We start from the raw sequence: 19,379 nt of genomic DNA, 5'->3' as shown, positions 1-19,379 counted from the left end.
ACACCCCCACCATGCAAGGCCACTTTACGCTTAAACTCCACATCGCATATCTACGTGGATACAGTCACTGTTCTAAGTCATTACTTTATTTTGGTAGGTTTCCACCCTGTGTTTTCATATAAGACCATAACATATAGGAGCAGAATTAGACCATTTGGCCCATCATGTCTGCTCCATCTTTTCATCATGGCTGATACTTTTCCCTCTCAGCCCCAATCTCCAGCCCTGTCCCCGTATCAATTCATGCCCTGACTAATCAAGAATCTGTCAACTTCTACCTTAAATGTACCGAATGGCTTAGCCTCCACAGCCATCTGTAACACTGAATTCCACAGATTCACCACTCTCTGGCTATAGAATTTCCTCAGTTCTGTTCTAAATGGACATCTCTCTATTCTGAGGCTGTATCCTCACCATAGGAAACATCCATTCCAAGTCTACTCTGTCAAGGCCTTTCAACATTCAATAGGTTTCAATGAGATCCCCCGCCCCCGCCCCCCCCCCCAGTTCTTCTGAATTCCAGTGAGTACAGGCCCAGAGCCAAAAAATATGCCCTGCTGTTACCTACAAGAGTTCCTCCTGCCAAGAGTCACTTTTTCACTTTATCAGTTCATGTCAGAGTCACCTCACGTTCAGATACTTTATGTGCATACAATCAGTCTATGTACATAAGATAATCTTATGCATATATGGTCACACATAACAGTTATTTGTACATTGTGTTTTATAGGATTTCTTATATTTTTTTTGTTTCTTATATTCTTATTGTGTATGTTTTATACTGCATCACAAACATTTTGTTCTCCTTTACATCTACGTGGAACACTGTCACAGGAAAGCAGCAACCATCATCAGCAACCCCCACCAACCAGGTCAATGGTTCAAAGGTTCCATTTAATATCAGAATACAACCTGAAATTCTTACTCTTCACAAAAATCCTCGAAACAGAAAAAACCCCGAAGGATGAATGACAGAAAAACATTAGAACCCTAAACCCCATCCCCCCCTCCCATGCACAAGCATCAACCTTCTCCCCCTCCCCGTCTCCCAAATTGTTCCAACAGGAAGCAGCAGCACCCGCCAAGCACAGTGCAAGCAATAGCAAAGCCCCATTAGAAACTACAATCCATAACCCAGCATTTTACCCATAACCCAGGTGGGAGGAGAAGATGGCAGCGCGACGCAGCGCGCGCAGCTCTCCAGTGAAATTATATCGTATCTGTTAAATAGGGGCCGTGGACAATTCTGATTTGACGAAGACAGACGTGAGAAGCAGAGGAACATCTGGAGAAATTTCTGAAATGCCTGGTTCGCTGCTGCTGTTACTGTGCAATCGAGAATCTCCGGAGGGTAGGCCCCAAAATCCCCGGCTTTGCCTGCTGCTGGCGACCGAGGCTGAGGTCGAAACGTTCGGATAGCGATGGTGCTCGGTACTCGGTGTCGGAGTGCTGATCAGAGCTCGAAGTTTTTGAACGACTCAGAATCAGACTGTGTCGGGCACGGCAGGGAGAGTTTTCTTCCTTCTCCCGTCTGCGGGAGATGTGGGACTTTCAAGAAATTTTGAACTTTTTTACTGTGCTATGGACTGTTCTTCATCAAGTTATGGTATTATTGCACTGTTGTAACTGTATGTTATAATTATGTGGTTTTGTTAGTTTTTCAGTCTTGGTCTGTCCTGTGTTTCTGTGATATCACACCGGAGGAGTATTATATCATTTCTTAATGCATGCATTACTAAATGACAATAAAAAAGGAATGCGTGTCTTCATAAACTAACCTAATCTAATTTTGACATGCCACAAGCTCTCTCTCTCTCTCACTAATGAGGAAGAGAGAGGTATCACTCCTTCCACAGTGAGATGGGAGGTCAACATCTCTCTGTTTTGATGTTACAGTCTGCAGCTTTGCTTTTATTTCTGATTCAAGAATCAGCAGCGAACTCTCTCCACCATCAAGAGAAAGAGACATTAAGTGACCGCTCGAGTGCCAAGGCCGCTGACAGCTGCACACGCCATTTCAGTGTTTCAATCTTCCACAACGCTTCAGCTGGCAACGCCAGCGAGGAATCGGGACCCAAAGGTGCACATCTTCCAGACCGCTCCTGGTGCTATTGAAACACTAGGCTGCTCAGCGAGCTCCAAGAGCAGGAACTCACTGCTGTGAAGAATCGCAGTTAGAGTGCAGCTGTAGATCACGGACTCCAACAGAACCCCAGCCACCTTGAAAAAGAACAGTGAAGAAAGAAACATTAAAGAGAGGAATTTAAGCTGTTTCGCAGATAAACTCGAAGAAGTCACCCTCTGATACCATTTACTTCTTCGAACATTCTGTCAATTTATCATCAAAGTATGCATATAACACCATATACACCCCTGATTTCTTGTGCGCATTCACAGTAGATACAATGGAATCAATGAAAAACTACACACAAAGATGGACAAACAACCAATGGGCAAAAGAAGACAAACTGAACTAATACAAAAAAAACAAATAATAAGTAAAGAAAGAAAGAAATACTGAGAACTAAGTTGTTGAGTCCTTGAAGTGAGTCTATAGGTTGTGGAATCAGTTCAGTGTTAATAATAATATACTTATTTATAGATCCACCTTCATACAGATGATGTAGTTCAAATACTTTACAATGGGATAAAGTGCAAACATGAAAATAGAATATAAATACAAAAATAAATATAAAAATAAACATGAATATAAGAGGCAAAAATATGTTCATCAGAATCAAGGTTAAATAAATTGGTTTTGAGCTGGTGTTTAAAAGTGTCAACTGAGTCTGCATCCCTTATAGCTTTAGGTTTGAATTGCAAAGTTTAGAAGTGTAGTTTGGAACACTGTATCTGACCTGTCAATTATCATTTGAGAAAGATTGTTGAAATTTAAGAGACTGGTGGAAGAAGGTCTGAGAGCTCAAGCAGGGATAATGAAATGAAAGTGAATCTGTGATGTGTTCAGGTCCCTAGACTATTGAGAGTTTTAAGAATAAGTTGGAGAACTTTAAAATAAATTCAAAAAAGATACAGGAAGCCAGTGCAGACTAGTTAGGATGGGAATGATATGTTCCCTCATCGTGATTTTGGTTAAAAGTCTAGCAGTCGTGTTCTGAATGAGCTGAAGTTTGTCAATTGATTACATTGGAAGGCCAGTAAAAAAAAGTGCATTGCAGTAATCTAGTCTATTTTTTGTAAAGGTGTGAATTAGTTTTTCAGCATCATTGCATGACGAAAATGGATGGACCCTTGCAATATTTCTTAAGTGTAGGAATGTTGCTTTTGTCACTTGCTTTATATGGAATTTAAAATTCAAATCAGAATCAAGGGTAACACCTTGCGTTATCCTTGACTCAGATTCTGTTGAAGAGAGTGAAGTTACCCATGCTTGTTTAGAAGCCTGATCATTGAAAGGTAATAAATATTCCTGAAGCTGGTGATGTGAGACCTCCTTCATGATGGCAATAGCAAGAGGAGAGCATGATCTGTGTAGTGGAGGTCCTTGATAATGAATGTTGCATTTTTGTGGTAGCTTTTCTTGTAGACATGCTCAATGATGGGGACAGTTTTTCTGAGTTGGACTGGGCTGTATCCATTACTTTTTGTAGCTTTTCCATTCATGGGCATTGATGTTTCCATACCAGGCCATTATGCAACCAGTCAATATACTTTCCTCTGTGCATCTACAGAAATTTGTCAAAGTTGTAGATAACATGTTGAATCTATTCAATTTCTAAGAAAGTAGAGCATTGCTGTGCCGCCTTTGTAATGGGACTTAGTTCTGGTCCCAGGACAGATCCTCTGAAATAATAACGACATGAAATTAAAGTTGCGAAATTGCAACTGTTTGGACTTTTACACTGAATTTTACCTCATAAATGTGCGCATGTGATTCGGGGATGAAGCAAACACTTTATTGGCCAATTACAGAACATCACAGAAACATACCGTCCTGTTGGCTAGATCCAGATTCACTCTTTCCAAAAGGGAGTGAACCAAACTCTATCAGAAGAAGATGAGCATGTAGGCAGAGGGAAAGTTTACGTGAGGGCTGGGTCTCCTGTATATTACTATATACTAACGAGATTAATTTTATTTCATGTAGTTACGGGCAACAAGAAATACCATAGAATTTTATAAAAAAGAACTGCACATAAACAGACAAAAAAAAAACAACCAATATGCAAAGGAAGACAGCGTAGAATGTAGAATACTTATGCATAGTACAGACACTTCAGCCCACAATATTCTGCCAACCATTTAGTATACTCTAAGATCAATCAAACCTTTCCCAAAGTTCAAAGTTCAAAGTAAAATTTATTATCGGAGTACATACCTGTCACCTCATACAACCCTGAGATTTTTTCTGATGACATACTTAGCAAATCTATAGAACAATAACTGTAAACTGTAAACATCAGGAACTATAAACTGTAAACAAACTGTGCAAATGTTGGTATAAATAAATAGCAATAAATAATGAGCCTGAAATAACAATGTATTAGAGTCCTTAAATGAGTGTAGATATCCCTTTTGTTCAAGAGCTTGATGGTTGAGGGTAGTAACTGCTCTTGAACTTGGTGGTGTGAGTACTGAAGCTCTTGTACCTTCTACCTGATGGCAGCAAGAGAAAAGATCATGGCCTGGACGGTGAGGATGTTTGATAATGGAGGCTACTTTCCTACAGCAACATTTCACGAAGATATGCTCTATGGTCGGGAGGGTTTCGCCTGTGATGAACTTTATTTCTGAATTTACTTCCTTTTGTAGGATTTTCTGCTCATAGGGATTGGTATTCTCATACCAGGCCATAACACAACCAGTAAGCACACTTTCACCGCGCATCTATAGAAGTTTGCGAAAGCTTTTGATGACATACAGAACCTCCACAGACTCCTGAGGAAGTAGAGGTGTTATCGTGCTTTCTTTGCAATAACATAAAATGGGTCTAGGACAGGTCCTCTGAGATAGTGATGCCCAGGAATTTAAAGTTACTGACCCTCTCCATCCCTGATCTTCCAACGATTACTGGCTCATGGACCTCTGGTTTCCCTCTCCTGAAGTATATAATCAGTTCTTAGGTCTTGTTGACAGTGAGAGTGTGTTGTTATTATACCACTCAGCCAAGTTTTCAGTCTCTCTCAGGCATGCTGATTTATCACCACCTTTGATACAGCCCACAACAGAGATATCATCGGCAAACTTGTATATGGTGTTGGGGCTGTATTTAACCATACAGTCATAGGCGTAAAGCCATTAGAGCAGGGGGCTAAGCACACATCCCTGTGGTGCACCTGTGCTGATGGAGATTGTGGAGGAGATGGTTTTGCCAATCTGTACTGAGTGGGGTCTACAAGTGAGGAAATTGAGAATCCATTTGCACAAGGGTGTTTTGAGGCCCAGGTCCTGGAGTTTACTGATTAGAGGGGATGATGGTGTTAAATACTGAGCTGTAATTAATAAGGTGCATTCTGATTTATGCATCTTTGCTGAGCAGGTTTGTGTGAAGAGCCAACGAGATAGCATCTGCTGTCGATCTGTTGCTTTAGTAGACGAACTGGAGTGGATCCAAGTCACCATTCAGACACGAGCTGATCAGCTTCAACACCAGCCTCTCAAAACACCTCAGCACTGTGGATGGAAGTACCACAGGGTGATAGTCATATAGACAGGTTACCATGATCTTCTGGTAATCACCAGTATGATTGAAGCCTGCTTGAAGCAGGTGGGTACCACATAATGCCAGAGCGGGAGGTTGAAGAGATCCATGAATACACCAGCCGGTTGGAAGGCACAGGTCTTCAGTACTCGGTTTGGTACTCCATCCGGGCTGCATACTTTCCTTGGGTTCACCCTCAGCCTGCATGTTATCTTCAATACTGACACCAAAGGATTATTGGGAGACAAGGGGTTACATGATGGTTCCTCCCTGTTCTAGTGGTCAAATGAGCTCATCTGGAAGTGAAGCTCTGCTGTCCCCTATGTCACAAGATTTAACTTAGAATGAGGTGATTGCATTCAAAGCCTGCCACAGCTGTCGAGCATCCCTCGTTGATTCCAGTCTAGTCCAGAATCTCCACTTCACCTGAGAGTTGGTTTTCCAGAGATCATATCTGAACCTCTTGTAGCATTCTTGATCTCCAGACATGAATGCTTCTGATCTGGCTCTCAGCAAGTTCTGGATTTCATTGGTCACCCAGGGCTTCTGACTGGGGAAAACCCTGAATGATTTTGTGGGGACACACTCATCCACAGCTGTTTTAATAAAGTCTGTAACAACCCTGGTGTGGTCATTCAGGTCCTCAGATGAGTTCTTGAACACGGCCCGGTCCCCTGACTCAAGGCAAATCTGTAACTGTTCCTCAGTCTCTTCCAACCACGTCTTGGTTGTCTTGATCTCTGGAACCTTGCTTTTTAGGCTCTGTCTGTATGCAAGTAGTAGGAGTACAGCCAAATGATCTGACTTACCGAGTAGGAATGACAGGCATTCTTTATCGTAGTGTAGCAGTGGTCTCATGTGTTGGGACCACTGGTGCAACAGGTTACATGCTGGTGATAATTGGGCAGGGTTTTCTTCAAACAGACCTGGTTAAAGTCACCAACTATAATTTGAACTGTGTCAGGATGAGCTGTTACTTGCTTACAGACAGTGTCGTGCAGTTTCGCGAATGCTTGCTTATAATCAGCCGCTGGTGGTATGCAAACTGCGGTCTGGATCATGGATAACAACTCCCGAGTCAAGTAGAATGGGCTACATTTAACCATTAGTTGATCTAACTCATGGGAACAAGAAGTTGCATTACCCCAATATCTTTGGACCAGTGAGAATTGTCTGAAAAGCATACGCCACCTCCTCTTTCCTGACCAGAACTTGAGGTTTGATCCATTCTGAAAATTGCAAAACCTCCTGGTTGGATAGCTGCGTCCAGTGTGTTCGCTGTTTACCAAGTCTCGGTGCAACAAACAACTGAGATCTGCCTGATATGCTTCTGATACAGCAGCCTTGCCCTGAGATCGTCAACCTTATTTTCAAGTGACTGTGGATTCTCCAACAAGATGCGAGGCAGAGGAGGCCTCATCCCTCTGTGCTTATGCCTGGTTTGAATCCAGCTTCTCCTGCCATGTTTTCAGCTGTGACGTCGACCCTTAAAGGTGCTGCCTTAACTGCTCTGCATTTAACCATTGAACATGAGAGCTGAAGATCATTGATGTAGTTTCGTGGTCCGTTGTCAAGAGGAAGTTTACACATTACAGAGTGCAGCAAAAGTAGATTAAAAGAGTATACTTAAGAGGAAAACTTTTACAATTTCCTGCAGCCCACGGAGAGTCACTAATGTACACTGATGCCAACTTGTATTCCCTCCTACATAACTCCAAATTTTTCAAACATCTATGTACCTATCTAAGAGTTTCTTAGTTGCTCAAAATAATAATAAGGGCATGAGGTTTATAAAGTACTTGAAGTGAGTCTGGTGTGTGAAGTTATTCTCACCAGTTCAGGAGCCTGATGGCTGTAGGGTCATAATGGATCCTGAACCTGGTGGTGTGTCTCCTGTACGATGGTCGAAGTAAGAAGACAGCATAGTCTAGATGGTGGGAGTCTTTGATAATGGATGCTGCTTTCTTGCACCAGTGCTCCGTACATACTATTGAAGAGCTTTCTCCTCAGCTGAAATAAAGGTTCTTCATTTTGTTTTTGGTTTTTATTTGTAGATTTATTTCTGAATTAAATCAAATTCTATCCCTGCAAAGAGTTTTCATTTCATCTGAGTTTTGTGAACACTTGTCATTTGGGTGAGACAATATAAGTATGTCAGGCAATTAAGATGACATGGCACAGAGTGAAACATTATGCAGCAGCAATTCCACTCTACATTATATAAAATTACACAGGTGAGAAAGAAAAATATTTGCATTTATATTGTGTACCTTCTGCCTCTTTCCAAGAAATTCCCAAGTCCTCTACAGCTAATTAGGTACTTTTAAAATGTCATTGCTGGTGAAGTGCACTCAGCATGTTCTAACAAACAGCTTTATCATTACAACAACATTGTTTTGTATAAGTATCCTGTAAAACATTGAGAATTGTACTGCCCTGCTTTATTAAAAGGCTGGGATTTTTTACTCAGACATGTAAACTGCTACTGTACCACAAGATTCCAGACCAAGTACATGCAATGTGCAATGAAAATCTTACCTGCAGCAGCATCATAGACAGGAGAATTTTTTTCTAAAGGACACAATCTGAACAAACAAAACACAGGAGATTCTGCAATGCTGGAAATACAAAGTAACACTTACAAAGTGCTGGAGGAACACGGCAGGTCAGGCAGCATCTATAGAAATTAATAAAGGTTTGGCATTCTGGGCTGAGATCCTTCATCAGGACTCAACAAAAGACTAGCAAACAAAACAGAACAAACAGAAGTTCATTTTAGTACAAAGTGATGAAAGTGGTCATAGTGTTGCCAAGCACACCGGCCAGACACAGCTCCAATGCCATATTCAAGTTTGCTGACGACACCACTGTAGTAGGCTAAAACAAAGGCGGTGACGAATCAGAAGGGACATTGAAAATCTGGCTGAGTGGTGCCACAACAATAACCTTCTACTCAATGTCAGCAAGACCATGGAGCTGATTAATGACTTCAAGAGGAGGAAACTAAAGGTCCATGAGCCAGTCCTCAATGCAGAATCAGAGGTGGAGAGAGTCAGCAACTTTAAATTCCTGGTGTTATTATTTCGGAGGACCTGTCTGGGATCCAGCACGTAAGTACAATTATGAAGAAAGCTTGGCAGACCTCTCCTTCCTTAGGAGCTCGTGAAGATTCAGCAGGACATCTAAAACTTTGACAAACTTCCATAGATTTGTGGTGGGGAGTATATTGACTAGATGCATCACAGCCTGGTCTGGAAACAGCAATGCCCTTGAACGGAAAATACTGCAAAAAGTAATGGATATGGCTCAGTCCATCATGGGTAAAGCCCACCCCACCATTGAGTACACCTACGTGAAGCACTGCTGTAGGAAAATTCAACAATGATCAGGGACCACCACCACCTAGGTTATGCTGATTCAAGAGCCTGGTGGTTGAAGGATAATAAGAGGTAAAAGATGAATGATAAAGATTTATTTGTCACATGTACATTGAAACACAGAGTGAAATGTGTCATTTTGCATTAGATCAAATCAATGAAGATTGTGCCAGGCAGCTCACATGTGTCACATATCCCGCACCAACATAGCATGCCCAAAACTCACTGCCCCTAACCCATATGCCTTCGGAATGTGGGAGGAATATGGACCACATGGAGAACACCAACGTGGTCATGTGGAGAATGTACAAACTCCTTATAGACAGCGGTAGGAATTGAACCATGACCTTACAGCTGACTGCTGTAAAGAATTTGTGCTAACTGTTACTCTACCATGTCACCTATATAATGGGACCTTCCAGGTGCAGGTCCAAGACCAATGCCCTGGCTTGATATTTTTATTGCCTGCATCCCCCGATGCTTTGTGCTACCATCCAGTTCTCAATACATAGATAAATAGAAGATATTCTGAAGATGCAGGAAGTCCAAAGCAATACACACAAACCACTGGAGGAACTCAGCAGATCAGGCAGCATCTATGGAGAGGAATAAACAGCAAAACAAGTCCCTTTCCACATTTCCCCCTTCCCCCTTTCTAACCATCCACCCATCCACCCATTCACACTGTGATAATTAATTTAATTTGACTTTGACGTTGACTTGACTTTGCAAGATATTGTCAGATGCTGGAAATCTTGAGCAATGCACAATAATTTGCTGGTTTCCATCAGCTGGTCAGGCAGCATCAGTTCAAAGTTGAAAGTAAGTTTATTATAAAAATAAATTCATGTCATCATATACTACTTTAAGATTCACTTTCTTGTGGGCATTCATAATAACTACAAATAAACACAGAGAAGTCAATGAAAAACTGCACAAAAAGAGATGGATAAGCAATCAATGGACAAAACAGGTGGTGTTTCAGATCAATACCCTATAACTTTGGTTACAACTGTGAGCTTATTTAATGGCAGAATAGGTGCAAGGGGTGAATGGCCTACTCATTTTGCTCATTTGCATATTATTTTTCTAGTGAGGATTAATTATGATAAAGTCCTGGAGGGATACAGCACAGAAACAGACCCTCTTCAAACCATTAAATCCACATTGAGTGTCAGTCACCTATTTACACCAATCGAACATTAGTCCCTTTCTCCTTGCAGTTGAACAACTCCCCCATTGTTAAGTATTCAATATTTCAGTAATATCAGAGTAATATTGTAAATATATTGTTTGATTAAGCATTCATTGTTGTTTACATAATGCATTATGGGTTATATGTGAAAGTATGTAAATGCCATATATCAATAACCCACATGTCATACGTGGGCAACTCACATAAACATACATGAGTTATTGCCAACTCTGTGTTTTCCTTTAATTAGTTTTATGTCTTGAAGTTATAAAAGATAACTGTGAATATGAGGTACTTTCAAAATGAACCTGAGATGACTACCTGCCTGTTGAAGTGCAGCGAGATATTTGAGTTAAAAGAAGCGCAGCAAGCTTTCTTCACAGGAGGAGATGTTTTAATAGACAGAAAATGGAAAAATTCACAGGTTCATAAACAGTGGGATATTCATTAAAAAAAAACAGAACTAGTTGGCCACATCAGAAAGATAGATGTGTTTAATTGCACAAAAGATAACTGGAATACATATACTGAGCAAACTGAGCAGTATGTTAATGCAAATAATATAGCCAATGAAAAGTGAGTGCCAGTTTTGCTGAGTGCATTGGGTTTAAAGGCATATAGTTTGTTTAGAAGTTTGACTGCTCCAACCAAACCAGCCTAAATGATCTCTGCTGATATTGTGAACTTAATGCAGCAGCATTTGTAACCAAAACTATTGTTGATTGCAGAATGCTTTGGGTTTCATAAGCAGAATCAAAAGGAAGGGCAGTCCAGTTCAACGTCTTTGACTGAATTGAAGCGATTGCTTGAGCATTGTCAATTCAGTTATGATGATGCACTTAGAGATCATTTAGCTTGTGGAATTGTATAGCAAAGCATTCAGAGCAGCTCCTAACCGAAGCAGAACTTACATTTGAAAGAGCAATTGAAATTGCCATATCAATGGAAACAGCAGAAAAAGATGCAAATGAATTGCATTCAGGAATGAAACTGAGTGTGCACAAAACTCCAAAGTCTAAACAGAAATCGGCCTGGCCAGAAAAAACTGTGTTACCATTGTGGCAGAGCTCACAGACAGCAGAAAAATGCAGATTTAAAGACAAAACTTGCAGAAAATGCTACAAAGTAGATCACATACGAACAGCTTGTCAGTCAGACAAAAATAAATGGGCCGCACAAGGAGGAGACAAAGTTAAAAACTCACGTTGCAGTTTCAAAATGAGCACTAATCTGTATCTGGTTGATGAAACATTTGATAATGATGAAAGTGACACAGTATCCTTGGGATTTACAATGTGAAACTCACAGTAGACAAGCAATATGGCTTACACCAGAACCGAGTGCCAAATTAATTTCAATGGAATTGGACACTGGCTTGGCTGTTTCAGTCATTCCGCAAAAAGAGTTTGAATGGTATTTAGAGATACTAAACTAAAGCCTGCAAATATTTATCTATTAACTTGTAAGATGCCTCCTATGGGAATGATATTTATGACAGTGAAATACAACAAACAAGCCACATTGAGCTTGTATGTGGTAAAAATAGGAGGGCCAGCATTATGGCAATCGGAGCAACCGAGACAATGACAATTTGATTGAAGATCTCTCCACCATTAGCATGCCAGATCCTCTGCAGTAAGTTCAACAGGAAAGTGAATAATGAAAGGCACTGAATGATGCCACAGCAATATTCATAGATGGCATTAGAAATATCAAGTGTAAAATAGTGTTAAATGAAAATGCCACACCCATGTTTTGCAAAGTCTGTTTGGTTCCTTATTACTTACTTTCTGCCCTTTACGCCACTAGACTTTAGGACAGCAATGAAGGTCCTCCATCTCTGTCTGTCCATATAGTCACACACAGATAGATTATTATTATTAGATTATGAAGACGCACAGTCTTCTTTTATTGTCATTTAGTAATGCATGCATTAAGAAATGATACAATATTTCCTCCGGTGTGATATCACAAAACACAGGACAGACCAAGACTGAAAAAAACTAACAAAGCTACATAATTATAACATTTAGTTACAAAATTGCAACAATACCATAATTTATAAACAATAGACAATAGGTGCAGGCATAGGCCATTCGTCCCTTCGAGCCAGCACCGCCATTCACTGTGATCATGGCTGATCATCCACAATCAGTATCCAGTTCCTGCCTTATCCCCGTAATCTTTATTCCGCTATCTTTAAGAATTCTATCCATCTCTTTCTTGAAAGCATCCAGAGACTTGGCCTCCACAGCCTTCTGGGGCAGAGCATTCCATATATCCACCACTCTCTGGGTGAAAAAGTTTTTCCTCAACTCCGTTCAAAATGGCCTACCCCTTATTCTTAAACTGTGGCTTCTGGTTCTGGACTCACCCATCAGCGGGAACATGCTTCCTGCCTCCAGCGTGTCCAATCCCTTAATAATCTTAAATGTTTCAATAAGATCCCCTCTCAGCCTTCTAAATTCCAGAGTATACATATGACAATCCCGCCATCCCGGGAATTAACCTTGTGAACCTACGCTGCACTCCCTCAATAGCAAGAATGTCCTTCCTCAAATTTGGAGGCCAAAACTGCACACAGTACTCCAGGTGTGGTCTCACCAGGGCCCTGTACAGCTGCAGAAGGACCTCTTTGCTTTTATACTCAATTCCTCTTGTTATGAAGGCCAGCATGCCATTAGCTTTCTTCACTGCCTGCTGTACTTGCATGCTTGCTTTCAGTGACTGATGTACAAGAACACCTAGATCTCGTTGTACTTCCCCTTTTCCTAACTTGACACCATTCAGATAGTAATCTACCTTCCTGTTCTTGCCACCAAAGTGGATAACCTCACATGTATCCACATTAAACTGCATCTGCTCACTCACCCAGCCTGTCCAAGTCACCCTACATTCTCATAACATCCTCCTCACATTTCACACTGCCACCCAGCTTTGTGTCATCGGCAAATTTGCTAATGTTACTTCTAATTCCCTCATCTAAATCATTAATATATATTGTAAACAGCTGCGGTCCCAGCACTGTACCCTGCAGTACCCCACTGGTCACCGCCTGCCATTCCGAAAGGGACCCATTAATTGCTACTCTTTGTTTGCTGTCAGCCAGCCAATTTTCAATCCATGTCAGTACTCTGCCCCCAATACCATGTGCCCTAATTTTGCCCACTAATCTCCTATGTGGGACTTTATCAAAGGTTTTCTGAAAGTCCAGGTACACTACATCCACTGGCTCTCCCTTGTCCGTTTTCATAGTTACATCCTCAAAAAATTCCAGAAGATTAGTCAAGCACGATTTCCCCTTCGTAAATCCATGCTGACTCAGACCGATCCTGTTACTGCTATCCAGATGTGTCGTAATTTCATCTTTTATAATTGACTCCAGCATCTTTCCCACCACTGATGTCAGGCTAACCAGTCTATAATTCCCTGTTTTCTCTCTTCCTCCCTTCTTAAAGAGAGGGACAACATTAGCCACCCTCCAATCCACAGGAACTGATCCTGAATCTATAGAACATTGGAAAATGATTACCAATGCATCCACGATTTCTAAAGCCACCTCCTTAAGTACCCTGGGATGCAGACCATCAGGTCCCGGGGACTTATCAGCCTTCAGACCCAACTGTCTATCCAACACCATTTCCTGCCTAATATAAATTTCCTTCAGTTCATCCATTACCCTAGGTCCTTTGGCCACTATTATATCTGGGAGATTGTTTGTGTCTTCCCTAGTGAAGACAGATCCAAAGTACCTGTTCAACTTGTCTGCCACTTCCTTGTTCCCCATAATAAATTCACCCGTTTCTGTCTTCAAGGGCCCAATTTTGGTCTGAACTATTTTTTTTCTTTTCACATACCTAAAGAAGCTTTTACCATCCTCCTTTATATTCTTGGCTAGTTTACCTTCATACCTCATTTTTTCTCCACATATTGCCTTTTTAGTTACCTTCTGTTGCTCTTTAAAAGTTTCCCAATCCTCCGGCTTCCCACTCGTCTTTGCTATGTTATACTTCTTCTCTTTTATTTTTATACTGTCCATTACTTCCCTTGTCAGCCACGGCCTCCCCTTACTCCCCTTAGGATCTTTCTTCCTCTTTGGAACGAACTGATCCTGCACCTTCCACATTATTCCCAGAAACACTTGCCATTGCTGTTCCACTGAGATCCCTGCTAGGGAATTGTTCCATTGAATGAAAGAAGTGATGAAGAAGTCCATGAGCACAGTAAAAAGTTCGAAGTCTCTCAAATGTCCCACATCTCACACAGACAGGAGAAGGAAGTAAAACTCTCCCTGCCATGCCCAACCGCAGTCTGACTCTGAGTCATCTGAAAACTTTGAGCCTCCGATCAGCTCTCCGAGACCGAGTACTGAGCGCCATCTCTGTCCGAATGATTCGACCTCAGTCTCTGTCGCCAACAGCAGGCAAAGTTAGGGATTTTGAGGCCTTCCCTCTGGAAGATTCCCAACCGTGCAGTAACAACAGCAGCGAACTAGAATTTCAGAAATTTCTCCAGAAGTTCCTTTGTGCTTTCACATCTGTCTCCATCAAATCAGAATTGTCCACGACCCCTATTTAATGGATACAATATCATTTTTCACTGGAGGGCTGTGCACACGTGGTGTGCTGCTTTCTCTCCTCCCGCCATATAGATATAGAGGTCTTCTTCATTCTCCATTGCTGCTTCCATATCAAATTTATTTTACCTTTCAGGGTTGTTAACACTGAGCTGAACCCCTGAACGTGGAGGAACTGGTTCCTTAATACTATCCATGATAAATTAGCCAGTGGGCTAGTTCGCATGGTGGCTGAAGGAATTCTTTCCAAGGTTGAGTGGAGCCCCATGTGCAATGCTAGTGGTTCCAGTAGACAAGAAAAAGAATGGTTCTGTCAGGATCTGTGGTGATTTTAAGGACTACATCAACCCAGAATAGAAAGTAGTTCAATATCCTGCCCAGGATAGGAGATATCTTTGCAAACCCTTCTGGGCGAAAACATTTCAGCAAAGGCTTACCTATAGATGGAGGTGGAAGAAGAGTCCAAAGTGTTTCGCACCATAAGCACTCACAAAAGGCTTTATTACTATAATAGGTCTATTTTTAGAGTAGCTTCTGCACCTGCACTCTGGCAGAAAGCTAAGGACCATGTGCGGCAGGCACTCAGTGTAACCTGGATGACATTATTGTTACCAATAAGAATGACAAGGAACATCTCCAAAATCTGAAGACAGTGTAAATTAAGATTAGAAGATCATGTGGGCTCAGAGATTGACACAACAAATGTGAATTCTTTAAACCAAGCATCCCTTATTGTGGTCACACCATCCACACACAAGGATTGCAGAAGTGTGCTGAGAAAATTCAAGCACTGATGAATGCCCCAATGCCAAAGGATGTGTCACAGTTGTGGTTCTTTTTAGGATTTGTCAATTACTATAACAGGTTCCTGTTAAACCTGGCTACTGAATCAGAAGCTCGCCAATTTCCTCCTTGAATATCGCACATGCCACAACCAACAACTCAGCAGCATGTGTTCACGCTTGGATCTCCTCAAACTGAATCTCAGAAGGAATATCCAGGACAAACAACTGAGACAAATTAAAGTCTCCTCAAACAAGAAGGTTCAACGTTTCTCTCCTGGACAAGCAGTTCTGGTGAGCGACTACAGAGCTGATCAAAAGTGGGTAATCGGAAAGATTAGGCACCCTCCTTCGTTTGATATCGTATGGAGATGATACATTGATCAGTTGAGGGACAGCAGTGTCAATTGTTAAGAAGAAAGGTGGCCAGAACCACTTCCAGCAGTCCCAGAGTCAACTCCTACAACCACCTTGGAGGGGGCCCCAGAACCTGAGATTGTTTCACAGTCACAAGTCTCACCCGCCAGGCAGAATGATCCTCCTTGTCAGGAAAGATGTTATCCCACAATCCCACAAGAGTAAGAAAGCCTCCACAGTGATAAAATCTTTTGGCCTGAATGGAACAATTTAAACTTTACTATGCTATAGTATACTGTAATATACTGTGTGTGTAAGGCCATTTGGCCCACTGAGTCTGTTCCGACATTTCATTATGGTTGACCATTTTCCAAAGGCCCCAATCTCCTGCCTTATCCCTCTATCCTTTCACCTCCTGACTAATCAAGAATCTACCAACCTCTGCCTTAAATATAACCAATGACTTGACCTCCTCAGCCGCCTCTAAATATTTCAGTAATATTGTAAATATATTGTTTGATTAGGCATTCTCTGTTGTTTAAATAATGCATTGGGGGTTATATGTAAAAACATGTAAATAGCACATGTCATCACATCACCATATCATGTGTCTCACTTAAAGTAAAACTTACTGTACACAGGTTATCCTGGCTTTTCAATTAGTTTTATGCTTTGGAGTTACAAAACCTAACACCCATATTCTACCATTTATATACACGAGGGGTTATTTGCAGTGACCTGTTATGTCTTTGTGATGTCAGAGGAAACTGCAGCAGCTAATGGAAACCCACAGAGTCACAGGAATAACTTTTCTGTGTAGCCTTATATAGGTGTATAAAATTATGAGGGGTGTAGACAGAGTGAATGCATGCAGACTTTTTCCCTAGGGAAGGGGAACTAAAATCTAGAGGGCGTAAGTTTAAGGTCAGAGGTGAAAGATTTTAAATAGATCAAGGGGCAACTTTTACTTATTTATTTGTTTGTTTGTTTATTGAGAAACAACGTGGAACAGACACTTCAGGCCCTTCAAGCTGCACAGCCCAGCAGTCCCCTGATTTAATCCTAGACTAACCACAGGACACTTTACAATGACCAATTAAACTACCAACTGGTACATTTTTGGACTGTGGGAGGAAACTGGAGCACCTGGAGGGAACTCACGCAGTCACAGGGAGAATGTACAAACTCTTTACAGTCTTCGTGCAGAGGGAAGAATGAGCTGACAGAGGAGGTGTTGAGGTAAGCACAAAAGCAGCATCTAAAAGACATTTGGACAGGTACAGAGATAGAAAAAGTTTGGAGGAACATGTGGCAAACATGGGGAAATCAGACAAGTATCATGATTGGCCTGGATAAGTTGGGCTAAAGAGCCTGTTTACTCCATGGCTCTATAAACATGCAAACTCCACACAGACAACACCAGAGAATAGTGGTCTCTGGTACTGTGATGCAGTAGGTTCCTATCTGCACTACTGTTCTACCCCAAATAATTTATTAATTTTTGGTGTTGATTCCAACTGCAATATATATTTATTGGAACAGTCAAATCAGAATCAGATTTATTATCAAAGGTTCTACTGGTGCTAACCACCTCCACGGAGCACAATGGTATCTTAGTAGGTGGCACAACGCTATTTCAGCTTGGGGTGTCAGAGTTCAGAGTTCAATTCTGGCATCCTCTGTAAGAAAGTTTGTATGATTTTCTTCCTGTATGCGCATGGGTTTCATCTGAGTGCTCTGGTTTCCTCTCACAGTCCAAAGATGTACCCGTTAGTAGGTTAATTGGTCATTGTAAATTGTTCTATGCTCTATCTCTAAATAAATAATTAATAAATGAAACACACAAAATGCTGGAGGAACTCAGCAGCATCTGTGGAGGGAAATGCTTTTATCAGACCCTTTATCAGAGTCTGTCCTGATGAAGTGCGAAAAACCAACTGTTCGCTTCCCTCCATAGCTGCTGCCTGACTTGCTGAGTTCCTCCAGTATTTTGTGCATGTTACTCAAGTTTATTATCACTGAAATATAAACGTGAAAGTTGTTGTTTTGCAGCAGCAGAATCAAGATATAAAAAAATCTATAAATTGCAAAAATAATTAAACAGTGGGAAAGTAGAACAAATAACAAGATAGTGTTCATGGGTTTGGGAATGTGCTCCGTCCTCTCTTGAATTGTCCGAATGGGAGGAAAAGCAAGGACTGGTCGGAAAGTTGTGGTGGGTAACAACGCCAGTTGGGTGATGTCAGTAGGTGTGATTGTTCCACAGTACCAAGGGAAACTACATGACAGCTGGGAGACTGCTGGTTAAATCTTTCGCCAGGCCATTGTTTGCTGTGTTCCTACTAACAGGGATATCTTCAGAACAGATGGAATAATCAGTCCCATGCTGATGGAATTTATTCTGACAGATTAATCAAGTGGAAGTATTGAAGGATGAAGATGGCAGTGAATAGTAATCATATCTCTCCACTGAGGATTCCATTCTGGTCATTGGAGCAACTGAATTGGGAGATACGGGGGCACTGCTGGTAGAGCTGCTGTCGCAGAGCCGCTGTTCAGAGCCCCAGAGGCCCGGGTTCGATCCTGGCCTCAGGTGCTGCCTGTGTGGAGTTTCTGCAGTGACCTTGTGACCATATGGGGTTCTTTTCCCATAAGTTCCAGTTTCCTCCCACATTCCTTAAGATGTGTGGGCGATTAAGGTCAATTGGCTGCTGTAATTTGCTCCTAGTGTGTAGTTGCGTGATAGTATCTTGGTGGGGAGTGTGAAGAGTTGGTCAGAGTGTGGAGAGAATAAAAGGAAAATGAATTAAATTAGAATGTCTGTTCGATGATGTTGGATCAGGTGATATTGATCCAAGGTTCTTCAGAAATTAGGGATGAGACATAGGAATTGGTGGTTACAGCTATTTTATTAAGTGCTACAAAAGCAAAGAATGAATAAAGAAAAGACAAAGAAAAAAGAAATTGTGGTCGTTTCATACTCAGAATAGAGTCAACAAAATTTAAGTGATAACAATTAACCTATAAATTCAGAGGCCTCCGTCGGTCAGGGTCAACCACGGATATTGTGTCCTATCTGACTAGATATGCAAGCCAGCGCAGTACAAATATGGAGGGCAAGCTGTTGTCCATATCGCATGTTCCACCTCACCACCTTTCTGATGAACCCAAAGGAATGGCAGAGACTGATACAGTTTGGCACCAGTGGCATGAATTGTGATGCACATGGAAGCTGTACCCCATCTGAGATGTTACTGAGACAAGTGGGCCTACAGCTCATCTTTGGTAACATACCGAATTTCCTCAAACTCCTAATGATGTATAGCCACCGGTGTACCTCTTCATAACTGGACCACCATATTAGGCCCAGGACTGATCTTCTGAGATGCTGACCCACAGGAACTCGAAACCGCTCATCCTTTCCACTGCT

The 19,379-nt window shown here is 41.5% G+C and overlaps 1 protein-coding gene and 1 long non-coding RNA gene across 3 annotated transcripts in view; one reads left to right on the top strand and one right to left on the bottom strand.

The window, feature by feature from the left end:
- The window catches only part of il1rapl2 (interleukin 1 receptor accessory protein-like 2), a 1,302,096-nt gene that overhangs the window by 179,277 nt on the left and 1,103,440 nt on the right, over positions 1–19,379 (top strand). The gene's annotated exons all lie outside the window — the stretch shown is intronic.
- Positions 2,130–19,379, bottom strand: part of LOC134353160 (uncharacterized) — a 94,083-nt gene continuing 76,833 nt past the window's right edge. The window contains exon 4 of the long non-coding RNA XR_010019554.1: positions 2,130–2,220. This is a non-coding gene — a long non-coding RNA (uncharacterized LOC134353160). The remainder of the gene's footprint in view (positions 2,221–19,379) is intronic.

The sequence above is a fragment of the Mobula hypostoma genome, chromosome 10 (genome assembly GCF_963921235.1).
Source record: "Mobula hypostoma chromosome 10, sMobHyp1.1, whole genome shotgun sequence".
Lineage (NCBI taxonomy): Eukaryota > Metazoa > Chordata > Chondrichthyes > Myliobatiformes > Myliobatidae > Mobula > Mobula hypostoma.
This window is presented reverse-complemented; position numbering and strand designations above follow the sequence as displayed.